Genomic DNA, 25,563 nt, shown 5'->3' on the forward strand with positions numbered 1-25,563 from the left:
GTGGTGGCGTCACCATCCTTGGAGGTGTCTGAGGAAAGCCTGGATGTGGCACTCAGTGCCGTGGTCTGGTTAACAAGGCAGTGATCGATCAATTTGATATTTCTGGGTTGGACTCTGATCTCAGAGGGCTTTTCCAACCCAATCGGTTCAGCAATTCTGTGATTACCTGGAGTTACGGAAGCACTGCAAGCACCTTCAGCACTGCACGGCGAGCAGCGTGAGGAGGTTGGTGACAACGCAGTGTTGGCGATCCGGTGCGGGGCGAGCATACAACCAAAATCCAGCTTCGACTAGTTTTGTAGCGCTAGCGCGTGTTTAACAAGGCCAGAGAAACCCTCGTTCCCTGCGCTCCAAGCCGGAGCAACTCCCCGGCTCCCCTCAGCCCTCAGCCAGCCCTCGGCCCTGTCCCGCCGCCGCCCGGCAGAGGGCGCCGCGCGCGCCGCTCCCGCGCGGGGCTGGGCGGGGGCAGGGCCGCGCCTCCTCCATCTTCGCTCCGCCCGCGGCCCCTCCGCGCCGCGGGGCCGAGCGGGCACTGCGCGCCCGTCCCGCCCCGCTCGCCCGCGGCGCCGGCTCCGCAGACCTCCCGCCGCAGCGCGCCGCGCCGGGCTCCATGCCGCGCTCCGGGATGCGAGGAGGTGCGGCCGCCCCGCTGCCGGGGGAGAGGGTGGGTCCGGGGGCTCGGCTCCGCGGGCGGGGGTGTGGGTGCCTGGATGGATGGATGGACGGACGGACCCGCCGGGTCGCGCCGCGCCGCGCAGGAGAAGTTGCCGCGGTGTTGGGACCGCTCCGGTCGGGATCTCCCATCTCGCTGCTGGTCGCATCCCCCGCGCTGGTCCGGCTCCTCCGAGCGCCCCGGCTCCTGCCCCCGCGGGAGGAGCGGGCAGGGCGTGGAGCGCCGGCACCCCCGTGAGACAGGTGAAGTTGGGATGGGGACGGGCAGCGCCAGCCGCGGCCACCGGCGGGCTCGGTGCGGGCACCGCCGCCAACTCCGCTCCGCCGAGCAGCGCTGAAAGTAGCGCAGCTGCCGCGGGCAGGGCGATCGCGGCTGGGTCTGGGCTCCCTGTCGCGCAGGTTGGCTTCCAAACCCCTACTTTTTCACCTACCCACCCACCCCCAGTCACAGCATCGCAATGTGTTTGGGTTGTCTTTTTCCCTCCGTCGATTCTTCAATCAGTGTTTTTAAACAAGGCACGCTTGTACGCTCCTTCATTAACCATTTATTACTTTGAACGTTCATTCTTAATTTGTGCTCGTCCTTGTATTTATTTAGTGTATTATTATTAATTCAAGGTCAAGCTGTACAGAGTTTGGGTTTTATTTATGTGAAGATATGATGAGGACTCTGTAATGCTCTTCCTTTCCTCCTCCTCCTCTCCCTCCCACTCCTGTGCCTGCCTGAGCGTTTCTGTAGAAGGCTTTTAAAAGAATAGATGAGGGTCATAAAAAAGTACTTGCTGACCACTGCCTCCAGTTTTTTTTTGTATAATTGAAATATATTGGTGAATTCCTCTAATGAAAACAGAAAATCGGCTTAAAGAATTGATTGCCTGAGGATGTAATTTTTGGAAGAAGTTGTACAGGGAATTTTTGTTGTGTGTGCAGGTGAGTGGCATAACCTACCTGTTAGAACTGGGTACTACTAAAAGTACCTGTGAGAGGACGTGATGGTAGAGAGCTGCTGTTGTTTGTGCCTTGTGTCACACAAGTGCCTTGCATGGCTGCTCAACTTGCATGGTGAAATCTTCAAACTTTTGGAAACTGAAAAAAGTAGTGAGCTTGTTAGCTTCTGAAAATATTACAGTGGAATATAGGTAATGCCATTTCACCTCTTTCAGAGGTGAAAGAGATGGCATTAAAGTGAGGTGCTGGAGTAGGGCTGTGTCGGGGTGCGCGCGGAGCCGCACGTGGGCTCCGCTGGTTCTTGGCTGGTCCATGGGGCTGAGACCAGCTCAGAATGCACAACTTTGTGTCTTTGTGGGGGCAGGCTCGAGGTGTTAAGTGCTGAATTTCCCTGAGGATGAAATCAGGGGGATTCTGTGCCTGCCTGTACCTTACATAGTGCTGAGCTGGTTTTAGAGCATTGTGGAAGTTGCTGCTTTTACTGCTGCGAACATCAGCAAGGAGAGCATGACCCTGCTGTGAGTTGATGGTTTTGCTGCTTGCTTTGTTGTGACTGGATAAAGTTTTCATTGTTAATTATTACAAAAATTATCGAGACACTGTTCTCAGCAGTCTTTTCTGCAACATGAGGGAAGAGCAGGAGATTGTAAGCTCTGCTTTTTTATCTTGGTTCTCTGAGGGGAAGCTGCATCTAGTCATCTTCGTACATGAAAACAGAGGATTTCTATTTTAGATCACGGCATTGAAAAGCATTTTCTGAAGAATCAGAAGTAAACATCACTCATTAGTAAACTTTCTCTCCTGCTTTGCCTCAATGGTGTTTCAAAGATCCCATTTCACTTTGGTAATGGAAGACCAAAAGCTGTTAAGCTCCATCTGTATGCATTAGGGTGGGTGGTTGATTTGTACCCCGGGGCCATATTATCTGCTATTTCATTACTTTTGGATCTGTAATGATATTCAGGAAAACGGTATTTGTAGTGACTGCTTTCTAGGGATGTCTGTTCACTAGAAAGCCTCACTGATAAGATCGCACACCGCGTGTTTGCTGACGTGCTGCGCTGGTGGAGGCTCTCGGGCTGCTGCCTTTAGTGGCACAGAACTTCTGGGGTTTCTGAGTGAGAAATGGGGATTCCCATGGGTCTCATTGCTCCTAAATAATTTTTTTGTTTTTTTTACGTAAGCAGTATTCGGTGTCTTACATGACCTCAGATGAGCTGAGCTCTTGTGCCTGTTTAGACACTTTCTCCTTTAGTGTTTGGGCACAGCAGCTACCCCAGTGGTTGGGAGCAGAGGAGAGCACATGAGGAGCCTGAACAGGGGTGGGAGAAACGTGCCAGATGCTGCAGGTACCCTGTGCCAAGCTCAGTGCTGAATAACAGCACAAAGGTAGCGATGTAAGGGTGGTTTTGGGCAGTGGAAAACCCAGGTGGTGGTTGTACTTTGGAAGCTTTTGCCTCTCTGTTGGTAGGTGAGCAGGGGGCTTGTGGTGGAAGATGTGCTGTGATGTGAATGGGTTGTGGTGGAAGATGTGCTATGATGTGAATGGTTTCATCCAGGTGTCCAAGGCAACTAAGCTTGTGTGGCTTTGCAGGCTGTAAGCAAAGAGTGGGATAAGAAAATACCAAAAAATAAATTACCCTGAGTTGGCAGTGCTTCACTGACACCACAGGTACCTGTGTCTGCTTTGCTTCCCTGCCCTGCCCCGCTGCTGGCGCCCCCATACCTTAACTGAAGTGGATTATGAAAGCTGAGCAACAGGGATGCTGTTGCAGATTAAAGAGGTGGTGGAAATGCCCCCAGGCTGTTGTTCAGGGAGGTAAGTTTTTTATTCCCCATTAGAGGTGTATGCTGTGCTTTAATGGGTTGTGCTCAGTACTGTGGATGGGGGAAAGCAGAGACCTGACTTCTTGAGCCACCTGACACAGAGCTGGTTTGGGGAACTTCTCCAGGCATTTTGTAGATGAGGGAAACTGACCTGATAGACTGGCTCAAAGTGTGTTCAAAAATTGTGTGTCTGGCTTGTCAGTTTTCAGGAACTTTATTGAATTATTGGGGGCTTGTTCCAGTATGGTGAGAGGAAAGCATTGTTTTCACAAGCCAGAGCTGCTCTGTGGTTTGTTAAGGTAATAGAAAATGAAAATTTGTCTGCTCTGGCAGCAGTTCACAGGCTCCGGTGCTGCCGGGTGCGGCTGAGGATTGGGAGTCCTGCTGGGGCTGCCTAGGGGTGAGAGTTTGTGTGTTTTTTCTCTAAACCAGAGAAGCTGAGAAGCTGTGGATGGGCTGTCATGCCTTGTTATAACTGACTTTTATGATACAATGGCATCAGACTTCATGGCCAAGCTCTGTGCAGTTGTGGTGTGTTTCTCTGTGTGTTCTGAGTCCTCCCACACTGTTGAGTTTTTGCCCACACATCACTTAATTTCTTAACCTGAACTTTGAAAACATTGATTTTTTTTTTTTTTACTGGGATTGCATTCCAGCTTTTCTGTTATTTGCCCCAGTATCATGTAATGTAAAGTAAGTGTGAAGGTGGGGTGTGAAATGGGGGTGTGATTGCCAGGTGACACCAAGATGGAGCTGAGGGATGCTGAACTCTGCCGGGCTCCTTCTAGAAGCTGGGCATCCCATCTCATCCAGAGCTGCTTCTAGGGTGGTGAAGTGGGTGCTGTAGGAGGGGAAACAGATAAAGCACCACAGGCAAAATAAGTACTGTTTATTTGAAGAAAAAAAAAAAAACCACATCCAGGAGTTTGTGCCAGAGGATGAGAGCTGTGTGGGTCATTTAGAACCAGGAATTCTGCAGGGAAAGCAGATTTCTCTGCTTGCTCTCTGATGCTGCAGAGACCCAGCCTCTGAGTCACTGGTGACCTGTCCTACCTTACTTCTGTGTCTAAGCACAAGTGCCCACTGTCTGCAGTCTGGTTTGGAATAAGAGCATAAAAATACTGTGCTTTGGACTGGCACAGTTCTTATCAAGAACATGCTGGTAATGCTCTTTCTGCTTTGAACGCTTCCTTATTGAGTCATCTTTAGGCATTCTTTTGTACTTCTGCTGTATTTAGTTAAAACACTTGAGTATTAAGGACATGCTGCATCATTTTTGTTGGGAATGCTTTTAGTTGTGCTTCCTTTCTATTGTGATTTTTATTTGTTAAGCTTTTGTTCTGATTGAAACAAAATCTTCTGCTTTTTTTTTTTTTTTTTGGAAAAGCATCTTAGTTTTTCTTTTCAGTCCTATCTAGCTAATTCTCATATTTGTGTCTGAAAATAAGGTAGCTACTTTAAAAGCGGATTGTTTTTTTTCCTACACTACCTGCACTGAAAGAACAGGCAGCTGTTTTGAGAAAGTGCATGGAATGGGTAAGGAAAGAGGTTCGAGGGCCACCAAGAAAGCAAACAAAAAGCTGTGTTAGTGATGCAGCGCCAGAATGTGTGTGTGATGTGTGGTGTCCATGCATGTCCCAGGCAGGTGAGGAAGGAATCCCACACAAGATGAGCTGCTGTCTGTCCCCTGTGGTGGCTCTAGTGTCCCTTGGTTGTGCAGACTCTCTGTTGATAAAGGCAGAATGTGCAGACCCCATTTACAGTGTGATGAGGTATCTCATTGTGATCTGAAAGGGTGGAATGAAGCAGGAGACAGGGAAAAGGGTTTTACAGGTGGAATGAAGATTTAAAGGTAGTTAAAAACTATGAGAAAGTGGAGAAATAGTCACTCTCCTGACTCAGTTGCTTAAACAGAAAATGTTTGTGCAGGAAAGGGATATTCTGGTAGGGAATAGGGTATTTTTGAAAGGTTGAAGGTAGGATAACTTAATGTGGCAAACTTTTGATCCCAGCCTTGTTAGGAGTGAGGGGGGATTCCTTATGTGTCTTGAGCTTGCCAGGAATGGACAGAAAGACACTATGTGCCATTTGGCTCTGTCAGACTGGCATAGCCTTCCAAAAGAAAGATAAATGACACAATCTCTTCACTCGTTAGGTATAATTGTGGCTGTTTCTGATCCATCTCCCACAATAACCTGTAATTCACATTGGCATTGTTTCAGCACATGGTGACAGCAGTGTGGAATTCTGTCTGCTGTGTGGTCAACAGGGATTTGTGGAGAGGATAAGTTGCCACAGCACATTGTGGGATATGTAAGTGTGTATATATATATATATATATATATATATATATATATATATATATATATATATATGTTTGTATATGTATGTTTATATATGTAAGTATATATATATATAAATGTAATTTTATGCCCATGTATAACGGGACAGTGGTATTGAGTCTTTAGACAGATGTTTTTATCTTTGCTTAAGTACCTGTTTTAACTGAATTGCTGGGTTTTCACTGCAAAATTGATGTCAGCAGATAGCAAAGAACAGAGCAGAGAGCCTGAGGGCACTGCAGTGTGGGGGAAATGACTCCTGGGCATTAACATATGCCTTCTGAAACACTTCTGAGAGCTGTAGGCTGCAAATATTTATGATTCAGTAATTGATTTCAGGTATCTGTAGTAAACACGATATACACCTTTGGTAAAGGAGGAAGCAGCAGTCTCTGTGATTGCCATTTTCTCCAGCAATGGTGCAGTTTATGGAGCATCAATTTTTAGTATATGGTATTTATTCAGGAAAGAAAACTTAGGTGGTGGGAGGCCTGACAGTCATAGCAAACTTTATTTTATAAAGTCATCCTAACAGAAACATGCAATAGGATTTCTTCTTGTTCTTCTTTATTTTGTTTTAATCTGTGTGTGTCTTGTTTTGCTATTTAAAAATTTATCTGTGTTCCCTCTTGTGAAATGTTTTGAAATAGTCAGAAAGATCACCTGTCCTGTGTAAGAATATATATTGAATTAAATTGCTGTTAATAAAACAGAGAATACATCATCTGTAATGGATGGAAGAGCAACCTAAGGATGTGGCACAATAATGGTGAGCGCCATCCCTCCGTTCATGAATGGGATTAAAACTGGCATTTATGAGTGAGGGAGGCTCTCCACTGGGATGGAGTTTGTTTTGTGGCTGGCTTTTTGCCTCTAGGGGGTTGAAACAGAGCTCTGTTCCAGAGCCTTTCTGAAGCTCAGCACAGATGATTTGTGTTCTCCTGGAGAGTAATTTGTCAGGAGATGAACAGCAATATGCTCAGTGTTTGCTGCAATAGGAAAGACAAGTCCAGTTAAAGACTTATTTCTTCAGGTAAAGTAATTTTTAAACTTTCCATCATAAAAAAGTCATAAATACCCCTGCCTGGCCTAGAATTTTTTCCATCTCAAGTACTTTGGTGGCAAATTCAGGTATTCAGGAAATGAAGCAGACCAGAGCTTCCAGTTCGGGAGGACACAAGGTTGGTCCCTGGAGAGCACATTGCTTGTCAAAGGTCTTTGTCTCAGAAGTCAGACGATTTGGGAACTTGGAAAACTTGTCTAGATATTGGGATGTATTTTTAAGTAAAACTTTGATGCAAATGGAAATTGAAACAAAATAAGCAAAAGGTTAATTTTCCCTGAAACGAAGCCATAATTTTTCTGTAATAAAACTTGGCTGACTAAATGAAAGCTTTAGTGTTGATTTCTAACAGAGGCAAAAACAAAATAAGCATTCAGTTCTAGTTCAGTTCTTTTTTCTTTTGGGAAGGGAGGTGTAGGTTGTGTTGCACTTCTTTTTTCCCTTTTTCTAATTTTTTTTTTCATTAACAGAGAAGCCAAATCATGTCCAGCTCTCTGAGCACTGAGGATTTCTGCCTTCCTGTTGCTTCTTTGGGGCAAAGCTGGGAATGATTCTTCTTCAATATCTGGTGTAAATTAGGTTTTATGCCCAGGATGGATGGGGCTCTGAACAATCTGATCAAGTGGAAGGGCTCCCTGCCCACATCAGGGGGTTGGAGTAGGATGATCTTGAGGTCCCTTCCAACCCAAACCATTCCATGTTTCTATGATTCTATTGAAATTTGGTACTGGGACCAGGGAAAAGGGATGTGTGAGTGACAACCAAGAGAAGATGGCAGCTTGGAATGGAACTGTGATGTGATGGAGTCTTGGTGAGTGGGAATAAGAGAGCCAAGCAAGTGAGCTGCTGTTCAGGAATGGATTTGGACTGTAAATGTGTTCAGAAAGCAAGTGGCTTGAAGCCTCTGATTGGCAGGGGGGGAAGAAAAGACATGAAAAGGAGACATGATGCAACTTCGATTTTAGTTATCTGCAGCAAAAAAAGGATGTTTTGTGCCACTTTGACTGTGAAGGAAATAGGAGGCAGAAAGGAGAGGTTTAACAAGCAACAGGATAGAGACAGACGTGATGGAGGCTTGTCAGGATTTGTTTCTTCCCTTAAAATCTGTAAAACCCTACTCCCATCCTTGAAAAAGCCTCTATATATTTAGGAACATCAATGGTAATATATCATGTCAAATTCGTTTGTTATATCTGCTTCTATCATGTCTAATTTTGGCAGGAATTATAACACTAATTACATTTACTGTCAAGTTGATTGCCCCTTCCCTGTGCAGCTCTAGCTGAGCCTGTCTTGCTCTCTGTTTAAATAGGTATAACTTTTTTCCCTGGCTATTTGGAAGACTCTTGACTGTGGAATACCCTTTCTCTGGGTCTAGAGAAATATCAGCTTGTCAGTCTTCCAGATGAGCTTTCTTATCAGGGAAGGTTTAAAGCAGAAAGGTATTGATGGACTAGAATGATCAGATTTCTTTTTTTTTTTTTTTTTTTTTTAATTTGAGAGAGGGATTGGGATAGACAGGATATATTTATATATATATATATATATTTATTTTGGGATATGTGTATGAGGTGTTTGCCACCTTGTAAAAAGCTACCATCTATTAATTACTCTTTGGAAAGAAGATGCTAGATGCTTTGTGGGGCAGTTTTGAACATGACATGCTCTGTTAGTTTTTCAGGGCATCAAATCAGCCTCTGTGTTTGACAGCTTAAAATACAGATTAGATGAAGACAGTAAATAGTAGATACATTATTTTGATTCTGGGATGCTCTTTATGAACATTTCTGAAAGAAGCAACAGGGCAGCTGAGTAAGAAGCTGTGGGGGAAAATGTGAGGCAGGAAGGTTGAGTGGGGAGTGATGTTAGCAGGAATAAAGAAAATGGAACTTGGCACTGTGGCTTCACTGAAAATAATCATAGCGATAGGCATCCTCCTGCAGAGGATGATGAGGTGGAATGCAGTATGGCATGCAGAACTTCTATGAAAGCATTTTCAAAGTGTTTTACCAAAATACCTCTGGAAGGCAGAACCTAAACTGCAGTAGTTTGGAAGGGCAGAGTTTGGGAAGCATCTGATCCTCCGGAGGAGCACATTTGGAAGTGAAAAATTTGGAAATTACTTTTCCAAAATGGACTTCAATTTGAGGTTAGGATTAATGCCTGTCTGCCTTTAGGAAGATACAAATAGTTACTATTTTCTACTAAACTTGAAAAGAAAAATCTGAATAACACTACTGGGACTGCGAGTTAAAGGTCAGAAACTCTGAATAGCAGCATTAATTGCTCCATTTAAAGGATATAAAGGATCAGAGTCTTTCAGGGCTTGTCTAACGAGGAGAGCAATATTAATGTCAGTAAAGGATGATACAGCAAGACTCAAAAAGGGGAGGAGGGGAGGTTTTTTCATTTGTTACTCCAAAATAAGATGAACATACGATTTACTTGGGTGTAACTTCTGAAGTATTGCAGTGTTGCTTCAGTTGTGTTTTGTGTTTAATACTTTTTATTCCGTTGAGCAAGATCAAAGTGCAAGAAATATTACCAGCAGGATTAGATGTTGCAGTGCACACTGGATTCCCTTGGTCCATCCAGTGCAGAGAACTTATTTCCTTATTTTTAAAGCTTTTAACTCTTTGTTGAGATTGCTATCACAGCCTTTCAGCAAATGATGCCACACTTGATTTCCCACATTTGTAATCTTCAGGTTTGAACCACTGTCTTTGCAAGTTGTGTTCCATTCTCTTAAGTGATGTTTTAGTGTTACTGACTCTAATTAAAAAAGATAGGGTGCCTCAGAATAAATGAATTATCTTATGCATACTCCTACTGTTGCTGACCTCTTATCATTAGTTCGGGCTATGTCAGAAAAATGTAAACATTGAGGGAATCAGTGATATATGATAGAACTTGTTGTTGGAATGGATTATGCATTTTTAACATGGCGATAATTTTTAAAGAGCCTGGGTTTCCACAGCTGCCTGTAAGATTCTGTATAATGATATTGAGGCTATTTCTGCTTTCCTTCTCTCACTCATATTCAGAAGATTACTTACGTGCTTTTTCATGCAAGGGAGGGTTTTGGAAATCAGAAGTTCTCAGTGCTGAAGAAACAAATAAAAAGCTTTGTTTTATCTACAGTTAGATTTTCAAAGGAGTCCTTGTTGTAAAAGCACTTGATGCTAAAAATGTTGTTGGGTTTTTCTTACTTATTTTCTTTGCATCCCTTGCTGCATCCTTTAGGAAAAACCGTCTTTTCTCTAGGGAATAAGGAGAGTTGAGGGGAAATGATCTTAATTTTCAAACAAGAATGCTTTTAAAGTATTTACATTTGTTTAACTTCATAGCCATGGGTGGCAGATTTCTTTTTCTTCTCTTGATTTCATATATGCTTCTTGATGATCTGTTGAAAAAGATTTAGATTTGGCTTTTTCAGTTAAAATAAGAGAGAAGTACTTGCCTGCTGACTATTTTTTTTTAACTTCTAGGAGCTTGCCTTCACTGGGATAGATTTAAGATTTTGTAAGCAAATCCTGCTGGACTACGTAATGATGTGTTTGGATTAAGCTGCCTTCCTATTGCACATTCTACAGGAAAATGTATTTTCTGTTAGTCTGGTAGGTGGTTGTATAGGATAGATTTTGATTGCTTCTGAAACAGCAGAAGTCTCCTAGGCAATTCTGTTAAATCCCAGGTAGTTAGTTCAAGGGAGGGGAGGGAAAGGAGTTCACCTTCTCCCCTTTCTCCTGAGGCTGGGCTCAGGTGAAATGTGTGTGAAGCTAAGAAACTTCTGATGCCGAGGATCTGTGATGGAGTGTGGTAAGGAAAACATAAGGTTGCATACAAAAGGTGGTTAAAAAGTTGTATCCAATACTTCCAGCTCTTTCAATACACTCTTAGAGTACCTCAGTGTTCTTGATTTTTGCGTTTTTCTCTCTGTAGTTTTGTGAGTTCTCTAAGGATGGTGTGAGCTTGCCTGTTGGATCGAATAACAATGAAGAAGGGAAACACTTAAGCTTAAACTCAACTTTAAATACTTGAAGTATTTAATTATAGTAAGTGTATTTAAAAAAGTTCAGTTGATATTTGGCTGAGCCAAGACTTACGTGCTCAGGATGGACCGTGAAGACCTTGTCAGGCAGGTGTTCAAGATCTGGCGTTCTCCCTGTAGACTGGATTTTTGTGCTAACAATGTCTGCAGTTATGCATTGTTGAAAATACTTGCATTTTCTGTGGATTCAGATCCCTGAAAACAAATGGTTGCGGGTTGAAATATTGGCAGCCTGGCAGGGTATTTAAGCTTGCACTGTAGATTACTGTTATATTTGTTTACTATCTGGGGATGCTGCTTGCAGAGCTAAAAACCCTCTGAGCTGATCATTATCAAGCTTTTAAAAGGAGTAGCAAAGAAGGAGTGCCAAATTCCATCTGACATATGAATAAAGTTTTTTTTAAAAGTGAACTTATCTAAAACTTCAAAAAATAATACAGTAACTAATGCCTGACCTTTTAATTAAAAGTTCACTAGTTTTTTTAGGAGCTAGTTCTGTCGAGATACTTCTGCAATGGAATGCTCTTGGTGGCAGAGCTTTTTGTATTCTCCTCGATAGATGAATGATTAATGATCTCAACACTGCCTTCTGGATCACCTTGTAAGAGGTCTCCTTCATCAATCTGGCAAGGGGATTGTATGGCAGTTTGCACCCTAATTACAGTCCCCAGCTGGGGGTGTGCTGCTTAACAGATTACTTGTAGCAGAAGTGGAGTCAGTGCAGATATGGATGGCCACGGAGTTGTTTGATGCCGCGGTTCTAAAATTAGATTTCCTTCTAGAAAAAAACATCCACTTCATATAAGCAGTGCAGCAGATAAAAGTGTTTAGCTGGAATTAACTCTGTAACTTAAAGGTTTAATAATAACAGCGCTTCTGTGTTTCCCTGTTTTCATTGTTTCCTTTCCCTTCTCTTGCGGTCTGATAGACCAGGGCGGTATTGCAAGCCAGAAATTTTATTACTAGTGGAAACATTAAGGTATTCCACAGGGCAAAACAAAAGTGATTCAAAAGGTGCTTTTACAGATAATAAGTTTTAGCATTGAGCAGTTTACCCAGAAGGCAACAGATTATTTCTAGTGGTCTGTCGTTATTGTTGGCCTTTTTTTCTGGCTCATTTGTGGTGTAATGCTGCTGCTCAATTAAGATGTATTTGGGTGAGAACCATGAATGACAATGTCCACCAAGAATATTGCTAAGCATATACATCCGTGCCTATTGCTCAGGCTGACAACTCTGAGTGTGTTGCTGAGAAACAGCTCATTTAAGGACTAAGGCAAGGAGGAAAACTTGCACAGGATCCAGCTAAACACTAAAGCAAAGTGCCCAGTTGGTACTTGACGATGGGAAGATTTTGGGCTTGGAAAGGATGTAATTGCCAAATGATTTTCCAGCTATGTATCAGTGTTTTAGGTGTCAATATTGCCAAAACAGATAACATTGTGAATATCATGACAATCTGGGAAAAAAAAATCTAAGTTTTTTGAAATGATAAGAACTTATTTTCATGGTCTCAGGATCATCTGGGCACTGGTAACTTCCCACTGGATGACATGTATTGGAAGGATAAAGGCAGTGGAGAGGGGTACCAGTAGACTAAGGATGGAGGTGGAATATTAACTATTTGTGCTTAGATCCTGAAGAATACTAGAACTGAAGAGATTGATATTTGTATTTAAGACAGCAGAAACCTTCAGCAGTGCAGTGGCTGCTGTGAAGGTGTGGGTATGAATGTTTGACATCATCTAACTTGAAAGAGGAAAAAGAGTCTTCACTACTCAGTGAAAAATTAGATGACTATAGCTGACCTGTGTTTTAATGCCGTGGAATGGCTGCAAGTCTGGACAGTCTTCTCCCTGTCTGGGAGCTTGACTCTTGGAGTATGGGAAGGAGCTTGATCAGTGTGTGTCAGGCAGGAGTTTAACACTGTGTTATCCTAGGTTTGGAAGAAAATCTCTGAAGTTTTTACTCCTAGAGATGGTCAGACAGTGATTGGTTATGGTGTATTTACTCTTTCTAGGTTTCCTTCCCCATGAGAAGTGGAGGAATTGACTGCAGAGTTGCTGTACTGTCTGGAAATCTTATGCACTTTATGGTGAAAACACTTGCAAGAGATGTTCGGAAGGCTCTGGTTCCTGTGACCCAGGTTTGCCCTAGGTTGAGACTGAGGGCTTTCCCTGTTCTGCTTCCTTCTTGTTCCTTTGACTCCCACCAAAAGTGAACAGTCCTTCAGTGCTTCATCCTCTCAGCTAAAAACTAAAGGCTGGCTCTTCAGCTTCTTTTATTGTCTTGTTAAAAAGCAGATGCAGTGTTTCCTCCCTATCAGTCTTTCAGATGGGGGAGCAGCACGGTTTGGTGTTCTTGGGAGCTTCATCACTCTTCTGTTTGCAGATGCAATTGGAAGGAAATGATCCAGGTCGTCGTTATTACTCATATTTTGTTTTTTTCCAGTTCTGCAGCTTCAGCTCCTTATTTGAGCTGCGTTGGCACGTCATGAAGCACCACATTTTGGTTTGTAGTCGTGCATATTAATAGCCAAGTGCTGCACAGCCTCTCCCTGATCTTGGTTTTCCATGGTGGCTCTCTCAGGTTTTGTTCCAGGACAAATACATTGTAGGTACTCAAGAGGAAAACATTTTCTCCTAAATTATTTTAGCAAATGGAAACCCTTTTTTACTCTGGCTGAAGACTTTGTCTTGGCTGTAAGCCTGAGAGATTTAAACATTTGCAGTTCCTTTTATTGTTCAAACCTGTGCAGCATATTTTAACTGAGCGAGCAGTCTGTCAAGTAACTAGAAATCATTACTTTGCCAGAGAGTTATCGAATGGATGTGGAAACAGGTGTTTGTCAGATTTTTACCTTCTGGACTGAATATTTTTGATGTTTGGGAACTTTTATCTGCAGTCAGCCATTGTGCTTTGGAGAGAAGGCTTAATTCAGATTATCTGAGTAATCAGGGAGCAGAGATGCGGGTCTGTGATTCATAATTGAAATTTAGCCTTTAGATTAACTTCATTAGTATGCTGTTGAACAAGGACAGGGTGTTAATAAATGAAAAAATCCTTCTGGGTTTAAGCACCAAGAGCTGCAATAGGTCTTTACAGTTCATGAAGAATTTTTATTTTTGCTGTGACAGCATTATTTTTGCTCTTTTTGTCTTTATTCCTCAAAATTTTACAGAGATAAATAGAGAAAAGTTTTATCTGATGTGAGATTAAACCCAAAATTCTTCTAGTAAAGCCATGTTTATAAGCCCCTCTGAGATCAAGAAAAGGAACATTAAAAAATAGACTACAGTTTCCTTTCTAACTGATGATTTAGAGTAATGAGTGAAACCTGACTTATGTTCTTCAAAGACATGAAACTTTCTGAGGAATTAGAAACTTCAGAATCTCCAGTCATTATCTTATAAATGTTTATAAAATGTGTATTCTACAGAGATGACAAATATTAATTTCTGATTACTTTGTAAATTCTTGATCTTGAATTTAATTAAAAGACTTTTCCAACCTAAATGGTTCTTTGTATATCTTACAGTAGTCCACAGGCCATCAACACAGAAGGAAGTATTCAGACTTCTCCAAGTAGAATTTTCTTGTGTGAAATGAAGGTTAATGTAGTTGAGTTTTGAATGACTTTGCTGTAATGGAGGAAGTTATAATTGGTTTTATTTGTAAGAGGTTTTTGCATTTTTATGCAATATTTTTTATGCTTTGTGTGGTTATATGAAAGATGTTGATAGACTCTCAATCATTAGTTGTGGAACAGTACTAAGAAAGTAGGTTCACAAAAAACCAAAAAAACCCCAAAAAACAACAACAGCAAAAAAAAAAAAGGCCAGTTACTAGAATGGAAAAGAGAATATTAGGGATTTTTGGTTCCTTCCCATCTTCACAGTTGCTCTTGATCTCCCTAAAACCTGTAGCAGAATATTTTGAGTTGTCTGTAGACACGCTCTTCAGCGGAGAGTCGTGCACTTGATGTAATCCTCTGTGCTTTGAGGTGCTGAGGCCTCTGCTTCGGCAGGGAAGGATTATGGATGTGGCTTTTCTTCCTGCATTCAGCCTTGAGCGAAACACAGATTGTGAACAACAGAGCAGATTGGTGTCTGGTGCTTGAAAGGCTGGGAGCTGAGTTTGAACTCCTGCATGGAGCCTCTGTGGGCCTGCAGGGATTTGGGAGGCTTTGGGAATTGCTGCAGCTGAGAGTCTGGGGTAAGGGCAGCTTGGAAAAGAGAAGTGAAGAGAAGAGCAGAAAGTCTGTGTTACAATACGTGGTGTGTAGAGTCCTTCAGTGTTTGGGAAAAGCATAGATTCTGATCTGACATACAGCAATGGGCTTTGTTGCATTTTTCCACAGGGTTTGGCATGGGGGAACACATGCTTAAAAAACTCTAGAAAGTTGTGACTGAGAAAACGTAGCTTGTATGAGGCAGCTTAAGATATATGGAGTCTAATAACTTCCATTGTTTATCCCTGTGGAAGATGAGTCCTAACCAGCAGACATAGCTTGCATCCCAAAATGTCTTAATTCTCACAAAAAGCTGTTAGGAAACCTTGACTTTAGAAACACTGCTGGACTATCAGTGGTTTCTAGCTTATTACAGCTACTCTGTAGAAGAAGTTAAATGATCCAGGCCCAAAAATATAAATTAAAATTACTTTTAAACGTGCTTACTATTATATTTTTTGAATATTTGCTATGTCTGACCAGTGCCCAGAGTATAACATATTGTGTTCAGTTTTAAGTAGAGAAGCCTAATCTGTAAGAGTTTCCATTTTTCTAAGAGAAAATGATGCAGAGGGAAAGAAGAGAGAGAGAGAGAAGGGAGTAAATTAGAGAACTATGGACTTTAGATAACATTTAGCTATAGTCCAATAGTACAAATTTTGAATGATGAACTACCTGGTTGAAGACCAAAAGATAAACTCAATCTCCCCATAATCGTTAACATTACACCTGATAGATGCCGTGAGAGCAAGCAGTTTGTGAAGATACTTGAATAAGGGATGATGATGGCTTTGATTCACTTAGTGAAGTAGGGTTTCCAATAGGAAAATAGTGTGAGAGAAATACATGAAATGTCTAAAGAAATTGGGAAAAAAAAAGTTTGCTTTTCAGGGCACCACTGTTGATGTTTCATTTTGACAAGATGCTGTAAATAAATTCCCTGGAGATGCTCAAGAGTCAAATATGCTTTGCAGTATTTTGTTTTCTATAATTGAGAGCATTTCTGTTTATCAACAATTTTTTATTCCTCTTGATCCTTAAGTTTGGAGGAATCCCCTAACCTTGGCAGCACCAGGAGGGGAGTATGTTTAGCCTTTGCACGCTCTGGAAGACCTGGGTCTGAGCAAGGGCACCCACTGCCAGATCTTGGCTGCCCTCACTCAATAGATTTGCTATGCTGAAAGAGAAATATATAAACTAGAGATCATGCTTAGTTCAAATGGTAAAATGCAAATAGCTATTTATTTACAAGATCTGAACTAGTAAAATCCTGGATGGAGAAATAAGAGAAAATCTTCACTTCCTCATTCATTTGCAATGGTTAAAAGGGGAAGGTTTGTCAGTGTGATGTGTGGGAGCCTCTCTTGATGTGATGCGGGTCAAGTGTTCCTCTTGCATTCTTGATGCTTCCCATAGTGTTAACTGGAGAATATTCATGAGTGTGCTGGTTTTTATGACCAGTCTGATGAAAGATGCAGACAAATGTAACCTTTTAACTATAATTGAGTTTATTTTTCTTACTCAGGGGTTAGCGTGACCAGTGAACTAAAATAGATGATGCTTTTTATTTATGCAGGTGAGAGGGTTTGAGGAAATGGGGAGAGATAGGGGAAATTCAGATTAGATGTAAGAACAAAGTTTTTCGCTGTTAGGGTGGTCAGGCATTGGAAGAGGCTGCCCAGGGAGGTGGTGGAGTCACCAACCATGGAGGTGTTCAGGTGGAGCTGGATGATGAGGTTTAGGGGTACAGTGGCAGTGCTGGGCTGATGGTTGGACTGGGTGATCTCAAAGGGCTCTTCCAACCCTGGCAATTCTATGATCCTTTGCAGATCCAAGTGTGTATCATTTCCTATATTTGAGTGATTACTTAATTACTCCTCACCTCAAAGAAGGATAAAACCCTTCTCCTACATATCTTTGGTGACTTGACTGTCTAAGGGGTCTCCTCTACTGAATCTTGTACCTTGCTGTGTAGAAACTGTGATTCCAAACACAAATACTTAAAATACTCATTGCTAATTACTGGTCCTTGATTGAGGCCATGTCACAATGACAGGTACCTGATGCAGTGTGACTGAGCCAGTCCGTAAAACCTCTAAGAAGCCATAACACACGGATATCCTTATTCTAATGAAAAATTATGGTAATAAAGTTTAGTTTCTGTAAGACAAATGTGTATGAAATATAAGCACAAGTGAAGACCTTTCAGTGAACTGACAGCTTTTCTGCTCTGTCCTCATTCTCTATGCCACTTTTTCCATTCATCACTTCTTTTCATGGACACGTCCAAAAGATGAAATGCAAGATGGGAAAATGTTGAAACCCACTGAAGTCAGTATGAGGTTTCTTGTTGATATAAACGGGAATGCAAAAGCAGAGGTCCTGTCCTTAGCTTTAAATAAATTTCCCCCTGTATATAAGCAGTGTCTGGAAATAGACTATCAACATGCCTTGAAAAAATTTAAGCAAAAATGAAAAAGCAAGAGTAAAGTTTGCTTCCAGCTTCTAGTATAAGTATTTGGATATTCCAGATTTTCATATCATCCTTTTCTTAAGCAATTCACAGAATCACAGCCTGGGTTTTCAAACATCTGCTGGTTTGTGGAAGGTATCCTGGTAGGCTGTTTCTCTTGAAACAGAGCTTAATCTCTGGCTTCACTGATCCTCTCTTTTAGTCAGAGCTGTCACTTACTTCAGGTCAGTTCAGGCACACTATAAATCAGGACCTTCTCACTAGTCAATCAGCGACTGATTTAGTTTTGCAGCACTCGAAGGCAGTTGTTTCTGGTTTAAAACTGAGTTAATGTGGCCTAACATTAAAGGAGAGCTGGGCACATCGCTGGGAGCTTGTGGGTTCTGGAGCCAAGACTGTTTAGTTGCTGATTCACAGTGTGGGCATAGGCAAATAATTTTATGATTTAATGTAGAAATACTTCCTGTGCTTCAGTCTTTGTCTTTTTCCCCCCTCTGTTATCTTGAGTTCTTTAAGGCCCTGGAGTTGGAGTGTTCGGAGTTATGTGGCCTCCCTAATACCTGGAATTACTTGGAGATGGAAAACCACTTACCCTGGTGTGTGCCTCAGATGGAGACATTTGTGTTAATGGAGCTTTAAAAGACAAAAAGCTATGTTTGCAAAGGCCTTTAACACTTGCAGAATAATTGAAAGTAAGACTAAATGGAATTTTTATTTTCTTTTGAAGGAAAGCCTTCATCCCATTCCATGCCCTGTCTACACCACAGCCCAGATATTGGAAACCCTCAAATCCTTTGCAGTACTGAACAGTGGATAGCAAGTGCATCATGGTGGGACTGAACTCTGCATGATAATATTAAAAGTACTTGGGAGGGACCACATTCTCTGATGTGTTCAGTTTTGATTTCTGTGCCTCATACTGGATAAAGAGTTGCTCTCAAATCTTGGTATTCCTGTGGAGGGAAGAGCTATGTGTACATACTTGTGCCTCTCTGGGTTTCACAGTTATCTCATGTGTACATTCTGTAATCTTTCCATAATCTCAGAAAATGGGAAAGCACTGCTGGTGTGAAGATGCTAAACATTTCAGCTTATTAGTAAAAAGAGAAAAATCCCTTGAAAAACATCCACTTTTTAAAATGCAACAAAGTTCAGGCTTCTGTAATTGTTTCAAAATTTAATATGCTTTATAAGTAATAACAAATGAAACCTGTTTTCCTGAGGCACATGAAACTGCAAGGATAACCTATAGCAAATCAAAAGAAAGCAGGAAAAGACTTTCATCCTCCTATTTCCCCTCTTGCAGTCTGTGGGTCTTCCACTGTGGTGTCCTCCTACTTTGAAATTGCCCCAGTTAGGTTGGTCTGAAGTTATTGTTGCTATGAGAGAAATGTTTTTTACATTACAAAGGTGTTTCATTTGACTAGCCTTGGAAGGGGGGGGTACTTTTTCAGTAGCAGTTCCATTTCCAAAAATACAGCCATCATCTCAGTGAGGACAAGTAAGGAAGTCTAAGAAATACATTTTCTGACAGTACGTGGTATTTTTCTGTTTTACAGGATGACACTAAAATTCTGTTCTCTTGAAATAACGATGAGGAAATACTTCTGGTTTTCTGGTTAGGATAAAAAAAAGTGAACTATTCTGTCTGATCTGTGGATTATACTTGGAACAATTCCAGAGCAGTGAGGGATGCTGTGGGCAGCGAGCAGGATCCTGCAAGGCAGACTGCCCTCGGTGTTCAACAGAGCGTCTCTAACTTATTTAGCTCTTTTATGTCTCAATATTGGGTGTTTGCTGGGGAGTGATGGCTGCTGTTGTGTGCTGGGATTGCTGCCAGTGTCACAAGTGGCTGGATTGATGAATCTGTGCTCCCTGTGCCAGGCTGACACAGCACACACAGCCACATCCTCAGCTCTCCTGCAAGAGCACGAGCAGAGACTGGCAAAGCTGCACATTAGTCCAAAAAGGTTCTTTCTGTGCATCTTTAGCTTCTTTAAATATATGCCTGTATTTATGCCAGAGTTTTCAAGTAATTATTCTGTTAAAACATGAATATTTGAAGTAACTGAAACAAATGAGGTATGATAACATGAAATACAACAGAATTTGCATAATCTGTTTAATAGATAGGAATTGATACTGTGTTTAGTTTAATTTGTCATCATTTCTCCTGCTTTACTATTGTTTTGGATGCAAAAAATTTAATGTCTAAGTACTTACTCTTCCACAGAGGCTTATTGGGCATCCATAAGAGAGTTGGTTGCCTGACTCAGGAATTTGTCTGCTCATGTTTCCACCTCACCTTCTCCTTCCTGGTTCCTTCTTGCTACTTTAGACTTTGACCACGACAATACTTGAGTGGCAGAAGATGTAGAGATGAGAATGAACTGAAGCCAGCCCTTGTAAAGCAGGGAGTTAATAATATATTTATAAGGATACTATATATAGGTACTTTGGTATCAATATATACTATTAAATAATTTATAAGGTATTTACAGGAAAGAAACTTCAGCTCTGCAGAAGCAATTGCACATACAATTACATGGCAACAAGCATCATGTGCTATGTTGTAGGTATAGGTAATGTTAGGCTGTTTAAAAACAAGTGGAAAATTGCTCTAAAAGTCCAGAATGGGCTAAATGACATTGTAGATCTTGAAGCAGGTCATAAAATTGTTCCGAGAAATCTTTTGAGGTAGTAAACAGAATTTAAAAGCCCCACGTGACTCTGAACTTGAGAATTGGAGCATCTTCTGTGAGAGATTTGTTAGTGTGGGAGAGCAGTGTTTTAGTGAGCTACTCCTAGAATAGATCCCGTGGGGAGCTCAGGATTATTGCAAACCTTTCCACCAAGTGCTGGGAATATTTGTTTGGCCTCACCTTCTTTAATAGAAGAAGTAAATGGTTGTATGATAGGACTTTGGAGATTAAATAATGGGTTTTGATTATATGGAAGAAAATAGGAGCTACTCAGCAGTGTGGAAGATTGGTCTTCAACTCCAGTAAGGCAGGTGGCAGAAATCCCTGTGTAAATGTTAACAGTTAATAAAATCAAAGCTTTTCTTTCTGTAATTTCACCATGTTTACAGTAGAAAGGGGAAGAAGAGGTTAACAATTTATAGTATGAACAATATGTTGGCTTATAAGGCAATTTCTGTTCAAAGGTATTAAGGCATGAGTATGTTTTCTACTTTCATGCATGTAATCAAAACCAGATGAAAACAAAAACACAAACAAGCAAACAGACCCCCCCAGTTCCCCCTAACAATCCCAAACCAAAAAAATCCCCTTAGAATAAACAACCCAAAGGTCTGATAGATGTCTGCTTTGACCTGGGAAATCTTGTCCTGTGTCCCATCACCTCATATTTAAGCTGTTTGTTGTTACAGACATTTTTTCAAGATTGTTCTTGTTTGGAATAATATAGTAAGTAGTAGGATGAAAAGAAAAATACGGATAGCAGAACTAAGAGGAGCAGTTGAGCTTAAGGGAGGTGGGGGCTCACTACCAGCAGAGCTGTCTGAGGTGACCACTGTGCTGGAGGCAGTGCTGGACACGTGCAGGAGATGCATTTAAGGGCACATCCCTCTCCTGGGGCTTTGGAGAGAAACTCCTCCTGCCCTGGTTTCTTCTGCCTACAAAGTGCCACTGCCAAACCTGCTTTTTTTTTGGCTTTCCAAGGGTCTGTTCTGAGGAGAAGCCACCTCAAAGAGCTGCTGGCAAGTGTTTCTTAATCAATTCCCTCATTATTCTGTCACGGCTCCATCCTGGTAACCTCCGACAGGGATCCTTCCCTCCAAACAACCTGACATTGAGTGAGGATAATACACTGCTCAATGATGGTGATGATAATGGATGCACTAATGTTATTTGACATGTATTTCATGTTAAAATTAATGTTGTCTTTGATGTTGTGAAGGTTGAATTCAGAGAAGATAATTGATTTCTTGAGCTGAAAAGATGTCTTCAGAATTGTTGGCAGTTCTTGGTAGTTCAGGTTGCAGGTGTGTCCTGGCTGTCATTCCTCTTGCAGACCAGCCTGGCAGCCTGGTGGGTGGAAGTACCACAAGTGAACATGTCACATGAACACAGAGAAACAGCAGAAACTGAGTGATTTGGGAGTTTTTTTTGCCTTTTTACTAAAACCCCCAGGGTTTCTTAGAGTTACAAAGTGCCTGTATCATCTTTTTTCATTTAGAGCTATGTAAATTAAAATGTGTGTGGGAAAAATAGATAGCTGATTTGCAACTAGTATGAGATAATTTACTAATTACTTGTGTTTCCCAGTGTGTAGGATTATCATTTTAGAATAAAAAAAGTTGCCTCCAGAAGCTCTTTTGAATTTGATTTTATAGAAGATAGTGAAGGTTCAGGTATTCATCCTTGGAAATACTTTCCACAGCGGTGAAGCAGCCTTGAAATGACTCCTTCATCCTCTGATTCTGGGTGGAAATACCTTGGATTGCTGGCAGCTTGTGTTAGTAGCTTAATTAACATTATTGGAAGTTTTTAGCCCAATAGCAAAGAATTCTGACACTAACAGGTCCAATCTATGTTGTTAAAGCTTTTTGTGGTGGAAGCTATCATTCTTAATGTGGAATTGCCTCCTCTTGCTACAGCACTGGGCATGTCATCAAAATAAGAAGAATCTCCAAATAATACTAGCCACGACATATTAAAAGTTTATATGATATTTTGGTTATTTAATATGTATTTAAAGTTTTTTAAATGATACCTTTCACTATGAATGTGCTATGACAGATTTAGTTATTTAAAAAGTATTTGAAATATTTTCAATGAAATCTTTCACTATAAATATGCTATGAGAGAATAAATTACATCTTTAATGTTTTGTTTCAAAGTTCCTCTATATTTTCCTGAATAGCCAAGTGTATTTTCCTTGTTACTTGATTGAGACCAGCAAAAGTATTATTTTAATCCATTTTTGGATAAAGTAGTAAGACTGTAATGTGCAGCAGTCTGACAAGATGTTAATTCATTGTAATATTGTTATCAAAAGACTTCTAATAACTTTAAGTACATCTTTGTCATATTAAGTGTTCATGTGTAGGTAGAATGAGAAAGGTTGTTTTCAAATTCAAGGAAAGTGCAAAAGAGTGCTATTTGTCCCTAATTAAATATTGAGGACTTTGTATTAAATATTTAATTGGCCAGCTGTACTGCAGTGGAGTAGTGGAGAAATGATAAAACCCTGCATTTGCACTTAAAGACTGTTTTTGGGCAGTCAAGTGACCTGTTGCTAAAATAATTGGAAGGAGGGAAGAGACTTAAATAAAAATACTTTTAGTTTGTTTCCCATCACTGATCCAGGAAAAGGGCCCTTGATAATCATGTGGCTACACCAGGCTCTTCTGAGCCGTTTTACATGTAAGTGCATTGAGGACCTGTTTCTGACTTCTGTTTTCTGAAGGAGTGCTGGAAGTTTAAAAAGTCTGTAAGAAAGGAAACGCTCCTTCTGTGTGATAAGTCTGTATGAAAATTAGTATTAAACCAGTGGAAACGGGTCAGGTTGATGGAATCTATGTCAGTTTTACAGACAACTTTGAAGCAGACAGTTACCAGAAGAAGTGAAGATGTTCTTTCATGATGTGTGAAGTAGTCCTTGTCTGTTGAGGAGAAAGTGCAAAAGTAAAAGGGATGTATCAGCCAAAACACTCAGGTCTGTTTTGAACACTCCATAAATCCAATTTCAGAACAGGTGACTGCACTATAAAAGATGCCAAGGCAGAGCTTTAGACATGGAAATGGACTACCCCTGTGAAATTGTTCATAAGGCCTCAGGAAAATCAAAATGTACACGTGGTGTGAGGCTGCATCACATTATCTGTTGGTCCAATGCCCCAGGGCTTGGGGTTGTATTCACAAGCTTAAGTTCTGTGTCCCAGTAATCACAGAAGGTTTTGGGTTGGAAGGGACCTTAAAGACCTCCTGGGTCCAACCCCCCTGTTTTGGGCAGGGGCAAAAACTTTATTATGAACCTTAGCAGTTGTTCCTAAGATGCTTTGAGGAATGTGTGTGTCATTCCAGACATCATGAGAGGTGACGTGATGGTTCTGCCCTATTTGCTTATCTTCCCTCTTCCATCCTGTCTCCTACCCCTCTATAAGTTAGTGATAAGGTGAAGGAAAGATCAACTCCACATCTCAAGATGAATGATGTGACAACAGCTGACCTGGGCACACATTTGTCAAAAATTATTTTAGCCTGGAAACTGAGGGTTTAAACAATAATGAAAGATGTCCTGGGATGAATGGCATCTCAGCCTGAGAAATTTTGTATCTGAAATCTCTCTCTCTCTGCTGCTGTACCCAAGGGAGTTTCACTCTTTGGCATATTACTTTGAGTATATGGGTTTTTGTGGGGTTTGATTATGTTGTCTGTAGTGTCTTAGATTTAGGTCACAGCAGATGTGTGCTGGTGTCTCTGGGCTTGGGTTAATTGGATTATGAGGCTTAAGGAATGGAAAGCATGTTCATCCTGAGCAAAGAAAGATGAGATTTTTGGCTTTCTTCTGTAGCACCTGGGCTCATGCCTGTTCCTGGATCATTTGGATGTTTCACCCAACGGATGGTGATGCCCATGATCTGTTGTGTGTTTCTGTTTCACTCTGCTGCCCTGACTGTGTTTTACTCTGGGTTTGGTTTGTTACTGGGTTTGCAGTTGCTGGCAGTGTTTGAGGAGACATGCAGAGAAGCTTTATGGTTTAACTGTAGGTTAAACTTCCACCACACCTCTTTGTGGCTGTGGGACTGAGCTCAGTGCTGCAGGCAGTTCTTCCTTTGTTATGTTCCTTGAATACATTAGCTAGTTTTTTTCCAAAAGTGGTGCTGTTGTTAATTACTATTGTAATAAATGAATGAATGAAACCTAAAAAGAATTCCAGGTTTCATTGGGGTGTCATAAAGCTCCATCTTTTAAAAAAAAGTGTGAATTATTGTAAAAAGTAGTGAGACTTGCTAAAAATTAACATAGTGTTGTGCAAGTGTGTTAGCATGGTATAAATTCTGCCAGTATGTCACATCCTGACATTCAGTAGTTTCATTATTCTGTTTGTTGGTCATTTCTGAGCAGAGCATTAATGAGAACTATATAAAATGTTTTTTTTTTTAAAGACCAGTGACTTTGAGGCCACTACATGTACACGATTTGCACACTCTTTTTTTGTCCCTTTTTTTTAGAAAAATCAGGCATCACATATTCCCTCTGAATATTATCAGAGAGTGTGTGTGGTAATTGTTTTTATATTTTTTTAATATATTTTATATATCTAAGTTTTGTCACATACAGTGAACAAGGCTGTCTGGGGTGCATAGCACAGACCCAGGAATATTCAGTGAAGACTCTTGTGTGCCAGAGAGAAGAAGAATTGTTTAACACAGCAAACTGTAACTTGTGCTCGTTCCTCGTATGAGAAACTGAAGTCCACTGAGTGGGAAAGTCTACCCAAGATTTATATTTATTTTCATAATACTATGTTAAGAGATCTTTCACTTTGTGAAGATTGTTTGTATTGCAAAGTGAGTTTCAGTTCTTCCTCTGACTTTGCAACAGATGAATCCTTCCTCCCATTTTTTGAATTGCATATGTGTACCCACAGGGACAGATTCCATCTTTTGAATGTCTAAAACTTTTCCCAACATCCTTATGCAAAATACTTTTTTTATCTGAAAACTCTAATTGCAACTGAGACGGCTTAATGAAATATTCTGGTCTTGATTGAAGTTCTTCAATAATTTTTTCATGTTCCCAGCAGAATTTCTGGTAATTCACCAGAGAGACTGTAGCTGGTAGGATGGGGGTGGGGATGTAGATTTACTTAGGATGAGGGATGCCTGCATTCAGATCAACTCTTCTTGGTTTCGTTCAGATCTAGGACTTGGATTAATATTTGGGGATTCAGTTGAGTATTTTGAATAAGGAGCTGTGGTGAGGT

At 41.1% G+C, this 25,563-nt stretch overlaps 1 protein-coding gene and 1 long non-coding RNA gene across 2 annotated transcripts in view; one reads left to right on the forward strand and one right to left on the reverse strand.

The window, feature by feature from the left end:
- The first annotated feature begins 109 nt into the window (after positions 1–109).
- THSD7B (thrombospondin type 1 domain containing 7B) overlaps positions 110–25,563 on the forward strand; it is a 297,299-nt gene continuing 271,845 nt past the window's right edge. The window contains exons 1-3 of the mRNA XM_053982943.1: positions 110–225; positions 5,670–5,760; positions 22,012–22,086. The gene's annotated coding sequence lies outside the window, so the exon portion shown is untranslated. The remainder of the gene's footprint in view (positions 226–5,669; positions 5,761–22,011; positions 22,087–25,563) is intronic.
- Positions 1,656–3,018, reverse strand: LOC128810248 (uncharacterized). Its single transcript, XR_008437984.1, has 3 exons — positions 2,823–3,018; positions 2,643–2,734; positions 1,656–1,758 (listed from the first exon to the last, which is right to left on the reverse strand). It is a non-coding gene; the product is annotated as an uncharacterized LOC128810248 (long non-coding RNA).

This window comes from Vidua macroura, chromosome 7 (assembly GCF_024509145.1).
Source record: "Vidua macroura isolate BioBank_ID:100142 chromosome 7, ASM2450914v1, whole genome shotgun sequence".
NCBI classification, from domain to species: Eukaryota; Metazoa; Chordata; class Aves; order Passeriformes; family Viduidae; genus Vidua; species Vidua macroura.